The following is a 21,199-nucleotide window of genomic DNA, read 5'->3' as shown; positions in this document are numbered from 1 at the left end:
TCCTGAAGACGCTGTCCGTATTGTTTGATGGCAAGTTGAAAGTGTTCTAAGAACACTTGGGGTGTCCTGAAATGTTCGCAGGAGGTGTCCTGAAGACGCTGTCCGTATTGTTCGATGGCAAGTTGAAAGTGTTCTAAGAACTCTCGCGTTGTCCTGAAATGTTCGTAGGGGGTGTCCTGAAGACGCTGTCCGTATTGTTCGATGGCAAGTTGAAATGTTCTAAGAACTGTCTCGGTGTCCTGAAATGTTCGTAAATAAACAAAATGGGGGTGTGTTCTAAGAACTCACGTGTTGTCCTGAAATGTTCGTAGGGGGTGTCCTGAAGACGCTGTCCGTATTGTTCGATGGAAAGTTGAAAGTGTTCTAAGAACACTCGGGGTGTCCTGAAATGTTCGCACATAAACAAAATGGGGGTGTGTTCTAAGAACACACGCATTGTCCTGAAATGTTCGTAGGGGGTGTCCTGAGGATGCTGTCCGTATTGTTCGTTGTCGAGTTGAAAGTGTTCTAAGAACTCTCACGGTCTCCTGAAATGTTCGTAGGGGGTGTCCTGAAGACGCTGTCCGTATTGTTCGATGGCAAGTAGAAAGTGTTCTAAGAACTGTCTCGGTGTCCTGAAATGTTCGCAAATAAACGAAATGGGGGTGTGTTCTAAGAACACATGCGTTGTCCTGAAATGTTCGTAGGGGGTGTCCTGAGGGCGCTGTCCGTATTGTTCGTTGTCGAGTTGAAAGTGTTCTAAGAACTCTCGTGGTGTCCTGAAATGTTCGCAGGGGGTGTCCTGAAGACGCTGTCCGTATTGTTCGATGGCAAGTTGAAAGTGTTCTAAGAACACTCGGGTTGTCCAGAAATGTTCGCAAATAAACAAAATGGGGGTGTTCTGAGGACGCTGTCCGTATTGTTCGTTGTCAAGTTGAAAGTGTTATAAGAACTCTCGCGTTGTCCTGAAATGTTCGCACATAAACAAAATGGTGGTGTGTTCTAAGAACACACGCGTTGTCCTGAAATGTTCGTAGGGGGTGTCCTGAGAACGCTGTCCATATTGTTCGTGTTCGAGTTGAAAGTGTTCTAAGAACTCTCGCGGTGTCCTGAAATGTTCGTAGGGGGTGTTCTGAAGACGCTGTCCGTATTGTTCGTTGTCAAGTTGAAAGTGTTCTAAGAACTCTCGCGTTGTCCTGAAATGTTCGTAGGGGGTGTCCTGAAGACGCTGTCCGTATTGTTCGATGGCAAGTTGAAATGTTCTAAGAACTGTCTTGGTGTCCTGAAATGTTCGTAAATAAACAAAATGGGGGTGTGTTCTAAGAACTCACGCGTTGTCCTGAAATGTTCGTAGGGGGTGTCCTGAAGACGCTGTCCGTATTGTTCGATGGCAAGTTGAAAGTGTTCTAAGAACACTCAGGGTGTCCTGAAATGTTCGCACATAAACAAAATGGGGGTGTGTTCTAAGAACACACGCATTGTCCTGAAATGTTCATAGGGGGTGTCCTGAGGACGCTGTCCGTATTGTTCGGTGTTGAGTTGAAAGTGTTCTAAGAACTCTCGCGGTGTCCTGAAATGTTCGTAGGGGGTGTCCTGAAGACGCTGTCCGTATTCGTCGATGGCAAGTTGAAAGTGTTCTAAGAACTCTCGCGTTGTCTTGAAATGTTCGTAGGGGGTGTTCTGAAGACGCTGTCCGTATTGTTCGTTGTCAAGTTGAAAGTGTTCTAAGAACTCTCGCGTTGTCCTGAAATGTTCGTACATAAACAAAATGGGGGTGTGTTCTAAGAACACACGCGTTGTCCTGAAGTGTTCTAAGAACTCTCGCAGTGTCCTGAAATGTTCGCAGGGGGTGTCCTGAAGACGCTGCCCGTATTGTTCGATGGCAAGTTGAAAGTGTTCTAAGAACTGTCTCGGTTTCCTGAAATGTTCGCAAATAAGCAAAATGGGGGTGTGTTCTAAGAACACATGCGTTGTCCTGAAATGTTCGCAGGAGGTGTCCTGAAGACGCTGTCCGTATTGTTCGATGGCAAGTTGAAAGTGTTCTAAGAACACTCGGGGTGTCCTGAAATGTTTGCAAATAAACAAAATGGAGGTGTTCTGAGGACGCTGTCCGTATTGTTCGTTTTCAAGTTGAAAGTGTTCTAAGAACTCTCGCGTTGTCCTGAAATGTTCGCACATAAACAAAATGGGGGTGTGTTCTAAGAACACACGCGTTGTCCTGAAGTGTTCTAAGAACTCTCACAGTGTCCTGAAATGTTCGCAGGGGGTGTCCTGAAGACGCTGTCCGTATTGTTCGATGGCAAGTTGAAAGTGTTCTAAGAACTGTCTCGGTTTCCTGAAATGTTCGCAAATAAACAAAATGGGGGTGTGTTCTAAGAACACATGCGTTGTCCTGAAATGTTCGCAGGAGGTGTCCTGAAGACGCTGTCCGTATTGTTCGATGGCAAGTTGAAAGTGTTCTAAGAACACTCGGGGTGTCCTGAAATGTTTGCAAATAAACAAAATGGAGGTGTTCTGAGGACGCTGTCCGTATTATTCGTTTTCAAGTTGAAAGTGTTCTAAGAACACACGCGTTGTCCTGAAATGTTTTTAGGGGGTGTCCTGAGAACGCTGTCCATATTGTTCGTTGTCGAGTTGAAAGTGTTCTAAGAACTCTCGCGGTGTCCTGAAATGTTCGTAGGGGGTGTTCTGAAGACGCTGTCCGTATTGTTCGTTGTCAAGTTGAAAGTGTTCTAAGAACTCTCGCGTTGTCCTGAAATGTTCGTAGGGGGTGTCCTGAAGACGCTGTCCGTATTGTTCGATGGCAAGTTGAAATGTTCTAAGAACTGTCTTGGTGTCCTGAAATGTTTGTAAATAAACAAAATGGGGGTGTGTTCTAAGAACTCACGCGTTGTCCTGAAATGTTCGTAGGGGGTGTCCTGAAGACGCTGTCCGTATTGTTCGATGGCAAGTTGAAAGTGTTCTAAGAACACTCGGGGTTTCCTGAAATGTTCGCACATAAACAAAATGGGGGTGTGTTCTAAGAACACACGCATTGTCCTGAAATGTTCATAGGGGGTGTCCTGAGGACGCTGTCCGTATTGTTTGGTGTTGAGCTGAAAGTGTTCTAAGAACTCTCGCGGTGTCCTGAAATGTTCGTAGGGGGTGTCCTGAAGGCGCTGTCCGTATTCGTCGATGGCAAGTTGAAAGTGTTCTAAGAACTCTCGCGTTGTCCTGAAATGTTCGTAGGGGGTGTTCTGAAGACGCTGTCCGTATTGTTAGTTGTCAAGTTGAAAGTGTTCTAAGAACTCTCGCGTTGTCCTGAAATGTTCGCACATAAACAAAATGGGGGTGTGTTCTAAGAACACACGCGTTGTCCTGAAGTGTTCTAAGAACTCTCGCAGTGTCCTGAAATGTTCGCAGGGGGTGTCCTGAAGACGCTGTCCGTATTGTTCGATGGCAAGTTGAAAGTGTTCTAGGAACTGTCTCGGTTTCCTGAAATGTTCGCAAATAAACAAAATGGGGGTGAGTTCTAAGAACACATGCGTTGTCCTGAAATGTTCGCAGGAGGTGTCCTGAAGACGCTGTCCGTATTGTTCGATGGCAAGTTGAAAGTGTTCAAAGAACACTCGGGGTGTCCTGAAATGCTTGCAAATAAACAAAATGGAGGTGTTCTGAGGACGCTGTCCGTATTGTTCGTTTTCAAGTTGAAAGTGTTCTAGGAACTCTCGCGTTGTCCTGAAATGTTCGCACATAAACAAAATGGGGGTGTGTTCTAAGAACACACGCGTTGTCCTGAAGTGTTCTAAGAACTCTCGCAGTGTCCTGAAATGTTCGCAGGGGGTGTCTTGAAGACGCTGTCCGTATTGTTCGATGGCAAGTTGAAAGTGTTCCAAGAACTGTCTCGGTTTCCTGAAATGTTCGCAAATAAACAAAATGGGGGTGTGTTCTAAGAACACATGCGTTGTCCTGAAATGTTCGCAGGAGGTGTCCTGAAGACGCTGTCCGTATTGTTCGATGGCAAGTTGAAAGTGTTCTAAGAACACTCGGGGTGTCCTGAAATGTTTGCAAATAAACAAAATGGAGGTGTTCTGAGGACGCTGTCCGTATTGTTCGTTTTCAAGTTGAAAGTGTTCTAAGAACACACGCGTTGTCCTGAAATGTTCTTAGGGGGTGTCCTGAGAATGCTGTCCATATTGTTCGTTGTCGAGTTGAAAGTGTTCTAAGAACTCTCGCGGTGTCCTGAAATGTTCGTAGGGGGTGTTCTGAAGACGCTGTCCGTATTGTTCGTTGTCAAGTTGAAAGTGTTCTAAGAACTCTCGCGTTGTCCTGAAATGTTCGTAGGGGGTGTTCTGAAGACGCTGTCCGTATTGTTCGTTGTCAAGTTGAAAGTGTTCTAAGAACTCTCGCGTTGTCCTGAAATGTTCGTAGGGGGTGTTCTGAAGACGCTGTCCGTATTGTTAGTTGTCAAGTTGAAAGTGTTCTAAGAACTCTCGGTTTCCTGAAATGTTCGCAAATGAACAAAATGGGGGTGTGTTCTAAGAACACATGCGTTGTCCTGAAATGTTCGCAGGAGGTGTGCTGAAGACACTGTCCGTATTGTTCAATGGCAAGTTGAAAGTGTTCTAAGAACACTCGGGGTGTCCTGAAATGTTTGCAAATAAACAAAATGGAGGTGTTCTGAGGACGCTGTCCGTATTGTTCGATGGCAAGTTGAAAGTGTTCTAAGAACTGTCTCGGTTTCCTGAAATGTTCGCAAATAAACAAAATGGGGGTGTGTTCTAAGAACACACGCGTTGACCTGAAATGTTCGCAGGAGGTGTCCTGAAAACGCTTTCCGTATTGTTCGATGGCAAGTTGAAAGTGTTCTAAAAACATTCGGGGTGTCCTGAAATGTTCGCAAATAAACAAAATGGGGGTGTTCTGAGGACGCTGTCCGTATTGTTCGTTGTCAAGTTGAAAGTGTTCTAAGAACTCTCGCGTTGTCCTGAAATGTTCGCACTTAAACAAAATGGGGGTGTTTTCTAAGAACACACTCGTTGTCCTGAAATGTTCGTAGGGGGTGTCCGGAGGACGCTGTCCATATTGTTTGTTGTCGAGTTGAAAGTGTTCTAAGAACTCTCGTGGTGTCCTGAAATGTTCGCAAGGGGTATCCTTAAGACGCTGTCCGTGTTGTTCGATGGCAAGTTGAAAGTGTTCTAAGAACACTCAGGGTGTCCTGAAATGTTCGCAAATAAACAAAATGGGGGTGTTCTGAGGACTCTGTCCGTATTGTTCGATGGCAAGTTGAAAGTGTTCTAAGAACACTCGGGGTGTCCTGAAATGTTTGCACATAAACAAAATGGGGGTGTGTTCTAAGAACACACGCATTGTCCTGAAATGTTCGTAGGGGGTGTCCTGAGGACGCTGTCCGTATTGTTCGTTGTCGAGTTGAAAGTGTTCTAAGAACTCTCGCAGTGTCCTGAAATGTTTGTAGGGGGTGTCCTGAAGACGCTGTCTGTCTTGTTCGATGGCAAGTTGAAAGTGTTCTAAGAACTCTCTCCTTGTCCTGAAATGTTCGTAGGGGGTGTCCTGAAGACGCTGTCCGTATTGTTTGATGGCAAGTTGAAAGTGTTCTAAGAACACTTGGGGTGTCCTGAAATGTTCGCAGGAGGTGTCCTGAAGACGCTGTCCGTATTGTTCGATGGCAAGTTGAAAGTGTTCTAAGAACTCTCGCGTTGTCCTGAAATGTTCGTAGGGGGTGTCCTGAAGACGCTGTCCGTATTGTTCGATGGCAAGTTGAAATGTTCTAAGAACTGTCTCAGTGTCCTGAAATGTTCGTAAATAAACAAAATGGGGGTGTGTTCTAAGAACTCACGTGTTGTCCTGAAATGTTCGTAGGGGGTGTCCTGAAGACGCTGTCCGTATTGTTCGATGGCAAGTTGAAAGTGTTCTAAGAACACTCGGGGTGTCCTGAAATGTTCGCACATAAACAAAATGGGGGTGTGTTCTAAGAACACACGCATTGTCCTGAAATGTTCGTAGGGGGTGTCCTGTTGATGCTGTCCGTATTGTTCGTTGTCGAGTTGAAAGTGTTCTAAGAACTCTCACGGTCTCCTGAAATGTTCGTAGGGGGTGTCCTGAAGACGCTGTCCGTATTGTTCGATGGCAAGTTGAAAGTGTTCTAAGAACTGTCTCGGTGTCCTGAAATGTTCGCAAATAAACGAAATGGGGGTGTGTTCTAAGAACACACGCGTTGTCCTGAAATGTTCGTAGGGGGTGTCCTGAGGGCGCTGTCCGTATTGTTCGTTGTCGAGTTGAAAGTGTTCTAAGAACTCTCGTGGTGTCCTGAAATGTTCGCAGGGGGTGTCCTGAAGACGCTGTCCGTATTGTTCGATGGCAAGTTGAAAGTGTTCTAAGAACACTCGGGGTGTCCAGAAATGTTCGCAAATAAACAAAATGGGGGTGTTCTGAGGACGCTGTCCGTATTGTTCGTTGTCAAGTTGAAAGTGTTATAAGAACTCTCGCGTTGTCCTGAAATGTTCGCACATAAACAAAATGGTGGTGTGTTCTAAGAACACACGCGTTGTCCTGAAATGTTCGTAGGGGGTGTCCTGAGAACGCTGTCCATATTGTTCGTGTTCGAGTTGAAAGTGTTCTAAGAACTCTCGCGGTGTCCTGAAATGTTCGTAGGGGGTGTTCTGAAGACGCTGTCCGTATTGTTCGTTGTCAAGTTGAAAGTGTTCTAAGAACTCTCGCGTTGTCCTGAAATGTTCGTAGGGGGTGTCCTGAAGACGCTGTCCGAATTGTTCGATGGCAAGTTGAAATGTTCTAAGAACTGTCTTGGTGTCCTGAAATGTTCGTAAATAAACAAAATGGGGGTGTGTTCTAAGAACTCACGCGTTGTCCTGAAATGTTCGTAGGGGGTGTCCTGAAGACGCTGTCCGTATTGTTCGATGGCAAGTTGAAAGTGTTCTAAGAACACTCAGGGTGTCCTGAAATGTTCGCACATAAACAAAATGGGGGTGTGTTCTAAGAACACACGCATTGTCCTGAAATGTTCATAGGGGGTGTCCTGAGGACGCTGTCCGTATTGTTCGGTGTTGAGTTGAAAGTGTTCTAAGAACTCTCGCGGTGTCCTGAAATGTTCGTAGGGGGTGTCCTGAAGACGCTGTCCGTATTCGTCGATGGCAAGTTGAAAGTGTTCTAAGAACTCTCGCGTTGTCCTGAAATGTTCGTAGGGGGTGTTCTGAAGACGCTGTCCGTATTGTTCGTTGTCAAGTTGAAAGTGTTCTAAGAACTCTCGCGTTGTCCTGAAATGTTCGTACATAAACAAAATGGGGGTGTGTTCTAAGAACACACGCGTTGTCCTGAAGTGTTCTAAGAACTCTCGCAGTGTCCTGAAATGTTCGCAGGGGGTGTCCTGAAGACGCTGCCCGTATTGTTCGATGGCAAGTTGAAAGTGTTATAAGAACTGTCTCGGTTTCCTGAAATGTTCTTAAATAAGCAAAATGGGGGTGTGTTCTAAGAACACATGCGTTGTCCTGAAATGTTCGCAGGAGGTGTCCTGAAGACGCTGTCCGTATTGTTCGATGGCAAGTTGAAAGTGTTCTAAGAACACTCGGGGTGTCCTGAAATGTTTGCAAATAAACAAAATGGAGGTGTTCTGAGGACGCTGTCCGTATTGTTCGTTTTCAAGTTGAAAGTGTTCTAAGAACTCTCGCGTTGTCCTGAAATGTTCGCACATAAACAAAATGGGGGTGTGTTCTAAGAACACACGCGTTGTCCTGAAGTGTTCTAAGAACTCTCGCAGTGTCCTGAAATGTTCGCAGGGGGTGTCCTGAAGACGCTGTCCGTATTGTTCGATGGCAAGTTGAAAGTGTTCTAAGAACTGTCTCGGTTTCCTGAAATGTTCGCAAATAAACAAAATGGGGGTGTGTTCTAAGAACACATGCGTTGTCCTGAAATGTTCGCAGGAGGTGTCCTGAAGACGCTGTCCGTATTGTTCGATGGCAAGTTGAAAGTGTTCTAAGAACACTCGGGGTGTCCTGAAATGTTTGCAAATAAACAAAATGGAGGTGTTCTGAGGACGCTGTCCGTATTATTTGTTTTCAAGTTGAAAGTGTTCTAAGAACACACGCGTTGTCCTGAAATGTTTTTAGGGATTGTCCTGAGAACGCTGTCCATATTGTTCGTTGTCGAGTTGAAAGTCTTCTAAGAACTCTTGCGTTGTCCTGAAATGTTCGTAGGGGGTGTTCTGAAGACGCTGTCCGTATTGTTAGTTGTCAAGTTGAAAGTGTTCTAAGAACTCTCGGTTTCCTGAAACGTTCGCAAATGAACAAAATGGGGGTGTGTTCTAAGAACACATGCGTTGTCCTGAAATGTTCGCAGGAGGTGTCCTGAAGACGCTGTCCGTATTGTTCGATGGCAAGTTGAAAGTGTTCTAAGAACACTCGGGGTGTCCCGAAATGTTTGCAAATAAACAAAATGGAGGTGTTCTGAGGACGCTGTCCGTATTGTTCGTTTTCAAGTTGAAAGTGTTCTAAGAACTCTCGCGTTGTCCTGAAATGTTCGTAGGGGGTGTCCTGAAGACGCTGTCCGTATTGTTCGTTGTCAAGTTGAAAGTGTTCTAAGAACTCTTGCGATGTCCTGAAATGGTCGCACATAAACAAAATGGGGGTGTGTTCTAAGAACACACGCGTTGTCCTGAAATATTCGTAGGGGGTGTCCTTAGGACGCTGTCCGTATTGTTCGATGGCAAGTTGAAAGTGTTCTAAGAACTGTCTCGATGTCCTGAAATGTTCGTAAATAAACAAAATGGGGGTGTGTTCTAAGAACTCACTCGTTGTCCTGAAATGTTCGTAGGGGGTGTCCTGAAGATGCTGTCCGTATTGTTCGATGGCAAGTTGAAAGTGTTCTAAGAACTGTCTCGATTTCCTGAAATGTTCGCAAATAAACAAAATGGGGTGTGTTCTAAGAACACACGCGTTGTCCTGAAATGTTCGCAGGAGGTGTCCTGAAGACGCTGTCCGTATTGTTCAATGGCAAGTTGAAAGTGTTCTAAGAACACTCGGGGTGTCCTGAAATGTTCGCAAAATAAACAAAATGGGGGTGTTCTGAGGACACTGTCCGTATTGTTCATTGTCAAGTTGAAAGTGTTCTAAGAACTCTCACGTTGTCCTGAAATGTTCACACATAAACAAAATGGGGGTGTGTTCTAAGAACACACGCGTTGTCCTGAAATGTTCGTAGGGGGTGTCCTGAGGACGCTGTCCATATTGTTCGTTGTCGAGTTGAAAGTGTTCTAAGAACTCTCGCGGTGTCCTGAAATGTTTGTAGGGGGTGTACCGAAGACGCTGTCCGTCTTGTTCGATGGCAAGTTGAAAGTGTTCTAAGAACTCTCTCGTTGTCCTGAAATGTTCGTAGGGGGTGTTCTTAAGACGCTGTCCGTATTGTTCGTTGTCAAGTTGAAAGTGTTCTAAGAACTCTCACGTTGTCCTGAAATGTTCGCACATAAACAAAAAGGGGGTGTGTTCTAAGAACACACGCGTTGTCCTGAAGTGTTCTAAGAACTCTTGCGGTGTCCTGAAATGTTCGTAGGGGGTGTCCTGAAGACACTGTCTGTATTGTTCGATGGCAAGTTGAAAGTGTTCTAAAAACAGTCTCGGTGTCCTGAAATGTTCGTAAATAAAAAAAATGGGGGTGTGTTCTAAAAACTCACGCGTCGTCCTGAAATGTTCGTAGGGGGTGTCCTGAAGATGCTGTCCGTATTATTCGATGGCAAGTTGAAAGTGTTCTAAGAACTGTCTCAGTGTCCTGAAATGTTCGCAAATAAACAAAATGGGGGTGTGTTCTAAGAACACACGCGTTGTCCTGAAATGTTCGTAGGGGGTGTCCTGAGGGCGCTGTCCGTATTGTTCGTTGTCGAGTTGAAAGTGTTCTAAGAACTCTCGTGGTGTCCTGAAATGTTCGCGGTGGGTGTCCTTAAGACGCTGTCCGTATTGTTCGATGGCAAGTTGAAAGTGTTCTAAGAACACTCGGGGTGTCCTGAAATGTTCGCAAATAAACAAAATGGGGTGTGTTCTAAGAACACACGCGTTGTCCTGAAATGTTCGTAGGGGGTGTCCTGAGAACGCTCTCCGTATTGTTCGTTGTCGAGTTGAAAGTGTTCTAAGAACTCTCGCGGTGTCCTGAAATGTTCGTAGGGGGTGTTCTGAAGACGCTGTCCGTATTGATCGTTGTCAAGTTGAAAGTGTTCTAAGAACTCTCGCAGTGTCCTGAAATGTTCATAGGGGGTGTCCTGAAGACACTGTCCGTATTGTTCGATGGAAAGTTGAAAGTGTTCTAAGAACTGTCTCGGTGTCCTGAAATTTTCGTAAATAAAAAAGATGGGTGTGTGTTCTAAGAACTCACGTGTTGTCCTGAAATGTCCGCACATAAACAAAATGGGGGACACAAGCGTTGTCCTGAAGTGTTCTAAGAACTCTCGCGGTGTCCTGAAATGTTTGTAGGGGGTGTCCTGAAGACGCCGTCCGTATTGTTCGATGGCAAGTTGAAAATGTTCTAAGAACTCTCGCGTTGTCCTGACATGTTCGTAGGGGGTGTTCTGAAGACGCTGTCTGTATTGTTCATTGTCAAGTTGAAAGTGTTCTAAGAACTCTTGCGTTGTCCTGAAATGTTCGCACCGAAACAAATTGGGGGTGTGTTCTAAGAACACATGCGTTGTCTTGAAGTGTTCTAAGAACTCTTGCGTTGTCCTAAAATGTTCGTAGGGGGTGTCCTGAAGACGCTGTCTGTATTGTTTGTTGTCGAGTTGAAAGTGTTCTAAGAACTCTCGCGTTGTCCTGAAATGTTCGCACATAAACAAAATGGGGGTGGGTTTTAAGAACACATGCGTTGTCCTGAAGTGTTCTAATAACTCTCGCAGTGTCCTGAAATGATCGTAGGGGGTGTCCTGAAGACGCTGTCCGTATTGTTCGATGTCGAGTTGAAAGTGTTCTAAGAACTCTCGCGGTGTCCTGAAATGTTCGTAGGGGGTGTCCTGAAGACGCTGTCCGTATTGTTCGTTGTCAAGTTGAAAGTGTTCTAAGAACTCTCGCGATGTCCTGAAATGGTCGCACATAAACAAAATGGGGGTGTGTTCTAAGAACACACGCGTTATCCTGAAATGTTCGTAGGGGGTGTCCTTAGGACGCTGTCCGTATTGTTCGATGGCAAGTTGAAAGTGTTCTAAGAACTGTCTCGGTGTCCTGAAATGTTCGTAAATAAACAAAATGGGGGTGTGTTCTAAGAACTCACTCGTTGTCCTGAAATGTTCGTAGGGGGTGTCCTGAAGATGCTGTCCGTATTGTTCGATGGCAAGTTGAAAGTGTTCTAAGAACTGTCTCGATTTCCTGAAATGTTCGCAAATAAACAAAATGGGGGGGTGTTCTAAGAACACACGCGTTGTCCTAAAATGTTCGCAGGAGGTGTCCTGAAGACGCTGTCCGTATTGTTGAATGGCAAGTTGAAAGTGTTCTAAGAACACTCGGGGTGTCCTGAAATGTTCGCAAATAAACAAAATGGGGGTGTTCTGAGGACGCTGTCCGTATTGTTCATTGTCAAGTTGAAAGTGTTATAAGAACTCTTGCGTTGTCCTAAAATGTTCGCACATAAACAAAATGGGGGTGTGTTCTAAGAACACACGCGTTGTCCTGAAATGTTCGTAGGGGGTGTCCTGAAGACGCTGTCCATATTGTTCGTTGTCGAGTTGAAAGTGTTCTAAGAACTCTTGCGCTGTCCTGAAATGTTTGTAGGGGGTGTCCCGAAGACGCTGTCCGTCTTGTTCGATGGCAAGTTGAAAGTGTTCTAAGAACTCTCTCGTTGTCCTGAAATGTTCGTAGAGGGTGTTCTTAAGACGCTGTCTGTATTGTTCGTTGTCAAGTTGAAAGTGTTCTAAGAACTCTCGCGTTGTCCTGAAATGTTCGCACATAAACAAAAAGGGGGTGTGTTCTAAGAACACACGCGTTGTCCTGAAGTGTTCTAAGAACTCTTGCGGTGTCCTGAAATGTTCGTAGGGGGTGTCCTGAAGACACTGTCTGTATTGTTCGATGGCAAGTTGAAAGTGTTCTAAAAACAGTCTCGGTGTCCTGAAATGTTCGTAAATAAAAAAAATGGGGGTGTGTTCTAAAAACTCACGCATCGTCCTGAAATGTCCATAGGGGGTGTCCTGAAGATGCTGTCCGTATTGTTCGATGGCAAGTTGAAAGTGTTCTAAGAACTGTCTCGGTGTCCTGAAATGTTCGCAAATAAACAAAATGGGGGTGTGTTCTAAGAACACATGCGTTGTCCTGAAATGTTCGTAGGGGGTGTCCTGAGGGCGCTGTCCGTATTGTTCGTTGTCGAGTTGAAAGTGTTCTAAGAACTCTTGTGGTGTCCTGAAATGTTCGCAGGGGATGACCTGAAGACGCTGTCCGTATGGTTCGATGGCAAGTTGAAAGTGTTCTAAGAACATTCGGGGTGTCCAGAAATGTTCGCAAATAAACAAAATGCGGGTGTTCTGAGGACGCTGTCCGTATTGTTCGTTGTCAAGTTGAAAGTGTTCTAAGAACTCTCGCGTTGTCCTGAAATGTTGGCACATAAACAAAATGGTGGTGTGTTCTAAGAACACACGCGTTGTCCTGAAATGTTCGTAGGGGGTGTCCTGAGAACGCTGTCCATATTGTTCGTTGTCGAGTTGAAAGTGTTCTAAGAACTCTCGCGGTGTCCTGAAATGTTCGTAGGGGGTGTTCTGAAGACGCTGTCCGTATTGTTTGTTGTCAAGTTGAAAGTGTTCTAAGAACTCTCGCGTTGTCCTGAAATGTTCGTAGGGGGTGTCCTGAAGACGCTGTCCGTATTGTTCGATGGCAAGTTGAAATGTTCTAAGAACTGTCTTGGTGTCCTGAAATGTTTGTAAATAAACAAAATGGGGGTGTGTTCTAAGAACTCACGCGTTGTCCTGAAATGTTCGTAGGGGGTGTCCTGAAGACGCTGTCCGTATTGTTCGATGGCAAGTTGAAAGTGTTCTAAGAACACTCGGGGTGTCCTGAAATGTTCGCACATAAACAAAATGGGGGTGTGTTCTAAGAACACACGCATTGTCCTGAAATGTTCATAGGGGGTGTCCTGAGGACGCTGTCCGTATTGTTCGGTGTTGAGCTGAAAGTGTTCTAAGAACTCTCGCGGTGTCCTGAAATGTTCGTAGGGGGTGTCCTGAAGGCGCTGTCCGTATTCGTCGATGGCAAGTTGAAAGTGTTCTAAGAACTCTCGCGTTGTCCTGAAATGTTCGTAGGGGGTGTTCTGAAGACGCTGTCCGTATTGTTAGTTGTCAAGTTGAAAGTGTTCTAAGAACTCTCGCGTTGTCCTGAAATGTTCGCACATAAACAAAATGGGGGTGTGTTCTAAGAACACACGCGTTGTCCTGAAGTGTTCTAAGAACTCTCGCAGTGTCCTGAAATGTTCGCAGGGGGTGTCCTGAAGACGCTGTCCGTATTGTTCGATGGCAAGTTGAAAGTGTTCTAGGAACTGTCTCGGTTTCCTGAAATGTTCGCAAATAAACAAAATGGGGGTGTGTTCTAAGAACACATGCGTTGTCCTGAAATGTTCGCAGGAGGTGTCCTGAAGACGCTGTCCGTATTGTTCGATGGCAAGTTGAAAGTGTTCAAAGAACACTCGGGGTGTCCTGAAATGCTTGCAAATAAACAAAATGGAGGTGTTCTGAGGACGCTGTCCGTATTGTTCGTTTTCAAGTTGAAAGTGTTCTAGGAACTCTCGCGTTGTCCTGAAATGTTCGCACATAAACAAAATGGGGGTGTGTTCTAAGAACACACGCGTTGTCCTGAAGTGTTCTAAGAACTCTCGCAGTGTCCTGAAATGTTCGCAGGGGGTGTCTTGAAGACGCTGTCCGTATTGTTCGATGGCAAGTTGAAAGTGTTCCAAGAACTGTCTCGGTTTCCTGAAATGTTCGCAAATAAACAAAATGGGGGTGTGTTCTAAGAACACACGCGTTGTCCTGAAGTGTTCTAAGAACTCTCGCAGTGTCCTGAAATGTTCGCAGGGGGTGTCCTGAAGACGCTGTCCGTATTGTTCGATGGCAAGTTGAAAGTGTTCTAGGAACTGTCTCGGTTTCCTGAAATGTTCGCAAATAAACAAAATGGGGGTGTGTTCTAAGAACACATGCGTTGTCCTGAAATGTTCGCAGGAGGTGTCCTGAAGACGCTGTCCTTATTGTTCGATGGCAAGTTGAAAGTGTTCAAAGAACACTCGGGGTGTCCTGAAATGCTTGCAAATAAACAAAATGGAGGTGTTCTGAGGACGCTGTCCGTATTGTTCGTTTTCAAGTTGAAAGTGTTCTAGGAACTCTCGCGTTGTCCTGAAATGTTCGCACATAAACAAAATGGGGGTGTGTTCTAAGAACACACGCGTTGTCCTGAAGTGTTCTAAGAACTCTCGCAGTGTCCTGAAATGTTCGCAGGGGGTGTCTTGAAGACGCTGTCCGTATTGTTCGATGGCAAGTTGAAAGTGTTCCAAGAACTGTCTCGGTTTCCTGAAATGTTCGCAAATAAACAAAATGGGGGTGTGTTCTAAGAACACGTGCGTTGTCCTGAAATGTTCGCAGGAGGTGTCCTGAAGACGCTGTCCGTATTGTTCGATGGCAAGTTGAAAGTGTTCTAAGAACACTCGGGGTGTCCTGAAATGTTTGCAAATAAACAAAATGGAGGTGTTCTGAGGACGCTGTCCGTATTGTTCGTTTTCAAGTTGAAAGTGTTCTAAGAACACACGCGTTGTCCTGAAATGTTCTTAGGGGGTGTCCTGAGAATGCTGTCCATATTGTTCGTTGTCGAGTTGAAAGTGTTCTAAGAACTCTCGCGGTGTCCTGAAATGTTCGTAGGGGGCGTTCTGAAGACGCTGTCCGTATTGTTCGTTGTCAAGTTGAAAGTGTTCTAAGAACTCTCGCGTTGTCCTGAAATGTTCGTAGGGGGTGTTCTGAAGACGCTGTCCGTATTGTTCGTTGTCAAGTTGAAAGTGTTCTAAGAACTCTCGCGTTGTCCTGAAATGTTCGTAGGGGGTGTTCTGAAGACGCTGTCCGTATTGTTCGATGGCAAGTTGAAAGTGTTCTAAGAACACTCGGGGTGTCCTGAAATGTTTGCAAATAAACAAAATGGAGGTGTTCTGAGGACGCTGTCCGTATTGTTCGATGGCAAGTTGAAAGTGTTCTAAGAACTGTCTCGGTTTCCTGAAATGTTCGCAAATAAACAAAATGGGGGTGTGTTCTAAGAACACACGCGTTGTCCTGAAATGTTCGCAGGAGGTGTCCTGAAAACGCTTTCCGTATTGTTCGATGGCAAGTTGAAAGTGTTCTAAAAACATTCGGGGTGTCCTGAAATGTTCGCAAATAAACAAAATGGGGGTGTTCTGAGGACGCTGTCCGTATTGTTCGTTGTCAAGTTGAAAGTCTTCTAAGAACTCTCGCGTTGTCCTGAAATGTTCGCACTTAAACAAAATGGGGGTGTTTTCTAAGAACACACTCGTTGTCCTGAAATGTTCGTAGGGGGTGTCCGGAGGACGCTGTCCATATTGTTTGTTGTCGAGTTGAAAGTGTTCTGAGAACTCTCGTGGTGTCCTGAAATGTTCGCAAGGGGTGTCCTTAAGACGCTGTCCGTGTTGTTCGGTGGCAAGTTGAAAGTGTTCTAAGAACACTCAGGGTGTCCTGAAATGTTCGCAAATAAACAAAATGGGGGTGTTCTGAGGACTCTGTCCGTATTGTTCGATGGCAAGTTGAAAGTGTTCTAAGAACACTCGGGGTGTCCTGAAATGTTTGCACATAAACAAAATGGGGGTGTGTTCTAAGAACACACGCATTGTCCTGAAATGTTCGTAGGGGGTGTCCTGAGGACGCTGTCCGTATTGTTCGTTGTCGAGTTGAAAGTGTTCTAAGAACTCTCGCAGTGTCCTGAAATGTTTGTAGGGGGTGTCCTGAAGACGCTGTCCGTATTGTTTGATGGCAAGTTGAAAGTGTTCTAAGAACACTTGGGGTGTCCTGAAATGTTCGCAGGAGGTGTCCTGAAGACGCTGTCCGTATTGTTCGATGGCAAGTTGAAAGTGTTCTAAGAACTCTCGCGTTGTCCTGAAATGTTCGTAGGGGGTGTCCTGAAGACGCTGTCCGTATTGTTCGATGGCAAGTTGAAATGTTCTAAGAACTGTCTCGGTGTCCTGAAATGTTCGTAAATAAACAAAATGGGGGTGTGTTCTAAGAACTCACGTGTTGTCCTGAAATGTTCGTAGGGGGTGTCCTGAAGACGCTGTCCGTATTGTTCGATGGCAAGTTGAAAGTGTTCTAAGAACACTCGGGGTGTCCTGAAATGTTCGCACATAAACAAAATGGGGGTGTGTTCTAAGAACACACGCATTGTCTTGAAATGTTCGTAGGGGGTGTCCTGAGGATGCTGTCCGTATTGTTCGTTGTCGAGTTGAAAGTGTTCTAAGAACTCTCACGGTCTCCTGAAATGTTCGTAGGGAGTGTCCTGAAGACGCTGTCCGTATTGTTCGATGGCAAGTTGAAAGTGTTCTAAGAACTGTCTCGGTGTCCTGAAATGTTCGCAAATAAACGAAATGGGGGTGTGTTCTAAGAACACACGCGTTGTCCTGAAATGTTCGTAGGGGGTGTCCTGAGGGCGCTGTCCGTATTGTTCGTTGTCGAGTTGAAAGTTTTCTAAGAACTCTCGTGGTGTCCTGAAATGTTCGCAGGGGGTGTCCTTAAGACGCTGTCCATATTGTTCGATGGCAAATTGAAAGAGTTCTAAGAACACTCGGGGTGTCCTGAAATGTTCGCACATAAACAAAATGGGGGTGTGTTCTAAGAACACACGCGTGGTCCTGAAATGTTCGTAGGGGGTGTCCTGAGTACGCTGTCCGTATTGTTCGTTGTCAAGTTGAAAGTGTTCTAAGAACTCTCGCGGTATCCTGAAATGTTCGTAGGGGGTGTCCTGAAGATGCTGTCCGTATTGTTCGATGGCAAGTTGAAAGTGTTCTAAGAACTCTCGTGTTGTCCTGAAATGTTCGTAGGGGGTGTTCTGAAGACGCTGTCCGTATTGTTCGTTGTCAAGTTGAAAGTGTTCTAAGAACTCTCGCGTTGTCCTGAAATGTTCGCACATAAACAAAATGGGGGTGTGTTCTAAGAACACACGCGTTGTCCTGAAGTGTTCTAAGAACTCTTGCGGTGTCCTGAAATGTTCGTAGGGGGTGTCCTGAAGACGCTGTCCGTATTGTTCGATGGCAAGTTAAAAGTGTTCTAAGAACTGTCTCGGTTTCCTGAAATGTTCGCAAATAAACAAAATGGGGGTGTGTTCTAAGAACACATGCGTTGTCCTGAAATGTTCGCAGGAGGTGTCCTGAAGACGCTGTCCGTATTGTTCGATGGCAAGTTGAAAGTGTTCTAAGAACACTCGGGGTGTCCTGAAATGTTCGAAAATAAACAAAATGGGGGTGTTCTGAGGACGCTGTCCGTATTGTTCGTTGTCAAGTTGAAAGTGTTCTAAGAACTCTCACGTTGTCCTGAAATGTTCGCACATAAACAAAATGGGGGTGTGTTCTAAGAACACACGCGTTGTCCTGAAATGTTCGTAGGGGGTGTCCTGAGGGCGCTATCCATATTGTTCGTTGTCGAGTTGAAAGTGTTCTAAGAACTCTCGCGGTGTCCTGAAATGTTTGTAGGGGGTGTCCTGAAGACGCTGTCTGTCTTGTTCGATGGCAAGTTGAAAGTGTTCTAAGAACTCTCTCGTTGTCCTGAAATGTTCGTAGGGGGTGTTCTGAAGACGCTGTCCGTATTGTTCGTTGTCAAGTTGAAAGTGTTCTAAGAACTCTTGCGGTGTCCTGAAATGTTCGTAGGGGGTGTCCTGAAGACGCTGTCCGTATTGTTCGATGGCAAGTTGAAAGTGTTCTAAAAACAGACTCAGTGTCCTGAAATGATCGCAAATAAACAAAATGGGGGTGTGTTCTAAGAACACACGCGTTGTCCTGAAATGTTCGTAGGGGGTGTCCTGAGGGCGCTGTCCGTATTGTTCGTTGTCGAGTTGAAAGTGTTCTAAGATCTCTCGCGTTGTCCTGAAATGTTCGCACACGCGTGGTCCTGAAATGTTCGTAGGGGGTGTCCTGAGTACGCTGTCCGTATTGTTCGTTGTCAAGTTGAAAGTGTTCTAAGAACTCTTGCGGTGTCCTGAAATGTTCGTAGGGGGTGTCCTGAAGACACTGTCCGTATTGTTCGATGGCAAGTTGAAAGTGTTCTAAAAACAGACTCAGTGTCCTGAAATGATCGCAAATAAACAAAATGGGGGTGTTTTCTAAGAACACACGCGTTGTCCTGAAATGTTCGTAGGGGGTGTCCTGAGGGCGCTGTCCGTATTGTTCGTTGTCGAGTTGAAAGTGTTCTAAGAACTCTCGTGGTGTCCTGAAATGTTCGCGGTGTCCTGAAGACGCTGTCCATATTGTTCGATGGCAAGTTGAAAGTGTTCTAAGAACACTAGGGGTGTCCAGAAATGTTCGCAAATAAACAAAATGGGGGTGTTCTGAGGAGGCTGTCCGTATTGTTCGTTGTCAAGTTGAAAGTGTTCTGAGAACTCTTGCGTTGTCCTGAAATGTTCGCACACAAACAATATGGGGGTGTGTTTCTAAAAACTCACGCGTTGTCCTGAAATGTTCGTAGGGGGTGTCCTGAAGATGCTGTCCGTATTGTTCGATGGCAAGTTGAAAGTGTTCTAAGAACTGTCTCTGTGTCCTGAAATGATCGCAAATAAACAAAATGGGGGTGTGTTCTAAGAACACACGCGTTGTCCTGAAATGTTCGTAGGGGGTGTCCTAAGGGGGCTGTCCGTATTGTTCGTTGTCGAGTTGAAAGTGTTCTAAGAACTCTCGTGGTGTCCTGAAATGTTCGCGGTGTCCTGAAGACGCTGTCCATATTGTTCGATGGCAAGTTGAAAGTGTTCTAAGAAAACTCGGGTGGCCAGAAATGTTCGCAAATAAACAAAATGGGGGTGTTCTGAGGAGGCTGTCCGTATTGTTCGTTGTCAAGTTGAAAGTGTTCTAAGAACTTTTGCGTTGTCCTGAAATGTTCGCACATAAACAAAATGGGGGTGTGTTCTAAGAACACACGCGTTGTCCTGAAATGTTTGTAGGGGGTGTCCTGAGAACGCTGTCCATATTGTTCGTTGTCGAGTTGAAAGTGTTCTAAGAACTCTCGTGGTGTCCTGAAATGTTCGTAGGGGGTGTTCTGAAGATGCTGTCCGTATTGTTCGTTGTCAAGTTGAAAGTGTTCTAAGAACTCTCGCGTTGTCCTGAAATGTTCGTAGGGGGTGTCCTGAAGACGCTGTCCGTATTGTTCGATGGCAAGTTGAAATGTTCTAAGAACTGTCTCGGTGTCCTGAAATGTTCGTAAATAAACAAAATGGGGGTGTGTTCTAAGAACACACGCGTTGTCCTGAAATGTTCGTAGGGGGTGTCCTGAGAACGCTGTCCATATTGTTCGTTGTCGAGTTGAAAGTGTTCTAAGAACTCTCGTGGTGTCCTGAAATGTTCGTAGGGGGTGTTCTGAAGATGCTGTCCGTATTGTTCGTTGTCAAGTTGAAAGTGTTCTAAGAACTCTCGCGTTGTCCTGAAATGTTCGTAGGGGGTGTCCTGAAGACGCTGTCCGTATTGTTCGATGGCAAGTTGAAATGTTCTAAGAACTGTCTCGGTGTCCTGAAATGTTCGTAAATAAACAAAATGGGGGTGTGTTCTAAGAACACACGCGTTGTCCTGAAATGTTCGTAGGGGGTGTCTTGAAGACGCTGTCCGTATTGTTCGATGGCAAGTTGAAAGTGTTCTAAGAACACTCAGGGCGTCCTGAAATGTTCGCACATGAACAAAATGGGGGTGTGTTCTAAGAACACAAGCATTGTCCTGAAACGTTCGTAGGGGGTGTCCTGAGGATGCTGTCCGTATTGTTCGTTGTCGAGTTGAAAGTGTTCTAAGAACTCTCGCGGTCTCCTGAAATGTTCGTAGGGGGTGTCCTGAAGAGGCTGTCCGTATTGTTCGATGGCAAGTTGAAAGTGTTCTAAGAACTGTCTCGGTGTCCTGAAATGTTCGCAAATAAACAAAATGGGTGTGTGTTCTAAGAACACACGCGTTGTCCTGAAATGTTCGTAGGGGGTGTCCTGAGGGAGCTGTCCGTATTGTTCGTTGTCGAGTTGAAAGTTTTCTAAGAACTCTCATGGTGTCCTGAAATGTTCGCAAATGAACAAAATGGGGGTGTTCTGATGACGCTGTCCGTATTGTTCGTTGTCAAGTTGAAAGTGTTCTAAGAACTCTCACGTTGTCCTGAAATGTTCGCACATAAACAAAATGGGGGTGTGTTCTAAGAACACACGCGTTGTCCTGAAATGTTCGTAGGGGGTGTCCTGAGGGTGCTATCCATATTGTTCGTTGTCGAGTTGAAAGTGTTCTAAGAACTCTCGCGGTCTCCTGAAATGTTCGTAGGGGGTGTCCTGAAGACGCTGTCCGTATTGTTTGTTGTCAAGTTGAAAGTGTTCTAAGAACTTTTGCGTTGTCCTGAAATGTTCGCACATAAACAAAATGGGGGTGTGTTCTAAGAACACACGCGTTGTCCTGAAATGTTTGTAGGGGGTGTCCTGAGAACGCTGTCCATATTGTTCGTTGTCGAGTTGAAAGTGTTCTAAGAACTCTCGTGGTGTCCTGAAATGTTCGTAGGGGGTGTTCTGAAGATGCTGTCCGTATTGTTCGTTGTCAAGTTGAAAGTGTTCTAAGAACTCTCGCGTTGTCCTGAAATGTTCGTAGGGGGTGTCCTGAAGACGCTGTCCGTATTGTTCGATGGCAAGTTGAAATGTTCTAAGAACTGTCTCGGTGTCCTGAAATGTTCGTAAATAAACAAAATGGGGGTGTGTTCTAAGAACACACGCGTTGTCCTGAAATGTTCGTAGGGGGTGCCCTGAGAACGCTGTCCATATTGTTCGTTGTCGAGTTGAAAGTGTTCTAAGAACTCTCGTGGTGTCCTGAAATGTTCGTAGGGGGTGTTCTGAAGATGCTGTCCGTATTGTTCGTTGTCAAGTTGAAAGTGTTCTAAGAACTCTCGCGTTGTCCTGAAATGTTCGTAGGGGGTGTCCTGAAGACGCTGTCCGTATTGTTCGATGGCAAGTTGAAATGTTCTAGAACTGTCTCGGTGTCCTGAAATGTTCGTAAATAAACAAAATGGGGG

Source organism: Ambystoma mexicanum, chromosome 12, assembly GCF_040938575.1.
Source record: "Ambystoma mexicanum isolate Mex_15411 chromosome 12, UKY_AmexF1_1, whole genome shotgun sequence".
In the NCBI taxonomy this organism is placed as follows: Eukaryota; Metazoa; Chordata; class Amphibia; order Caudata; family Ambystomatidae; genus Ambystoma; species Ambystoma mexicanum.
The sequence above is the reverse complement of the archived record's forward strand: the minus strand, read 5'-3'. Positions refer to the sequence as shown.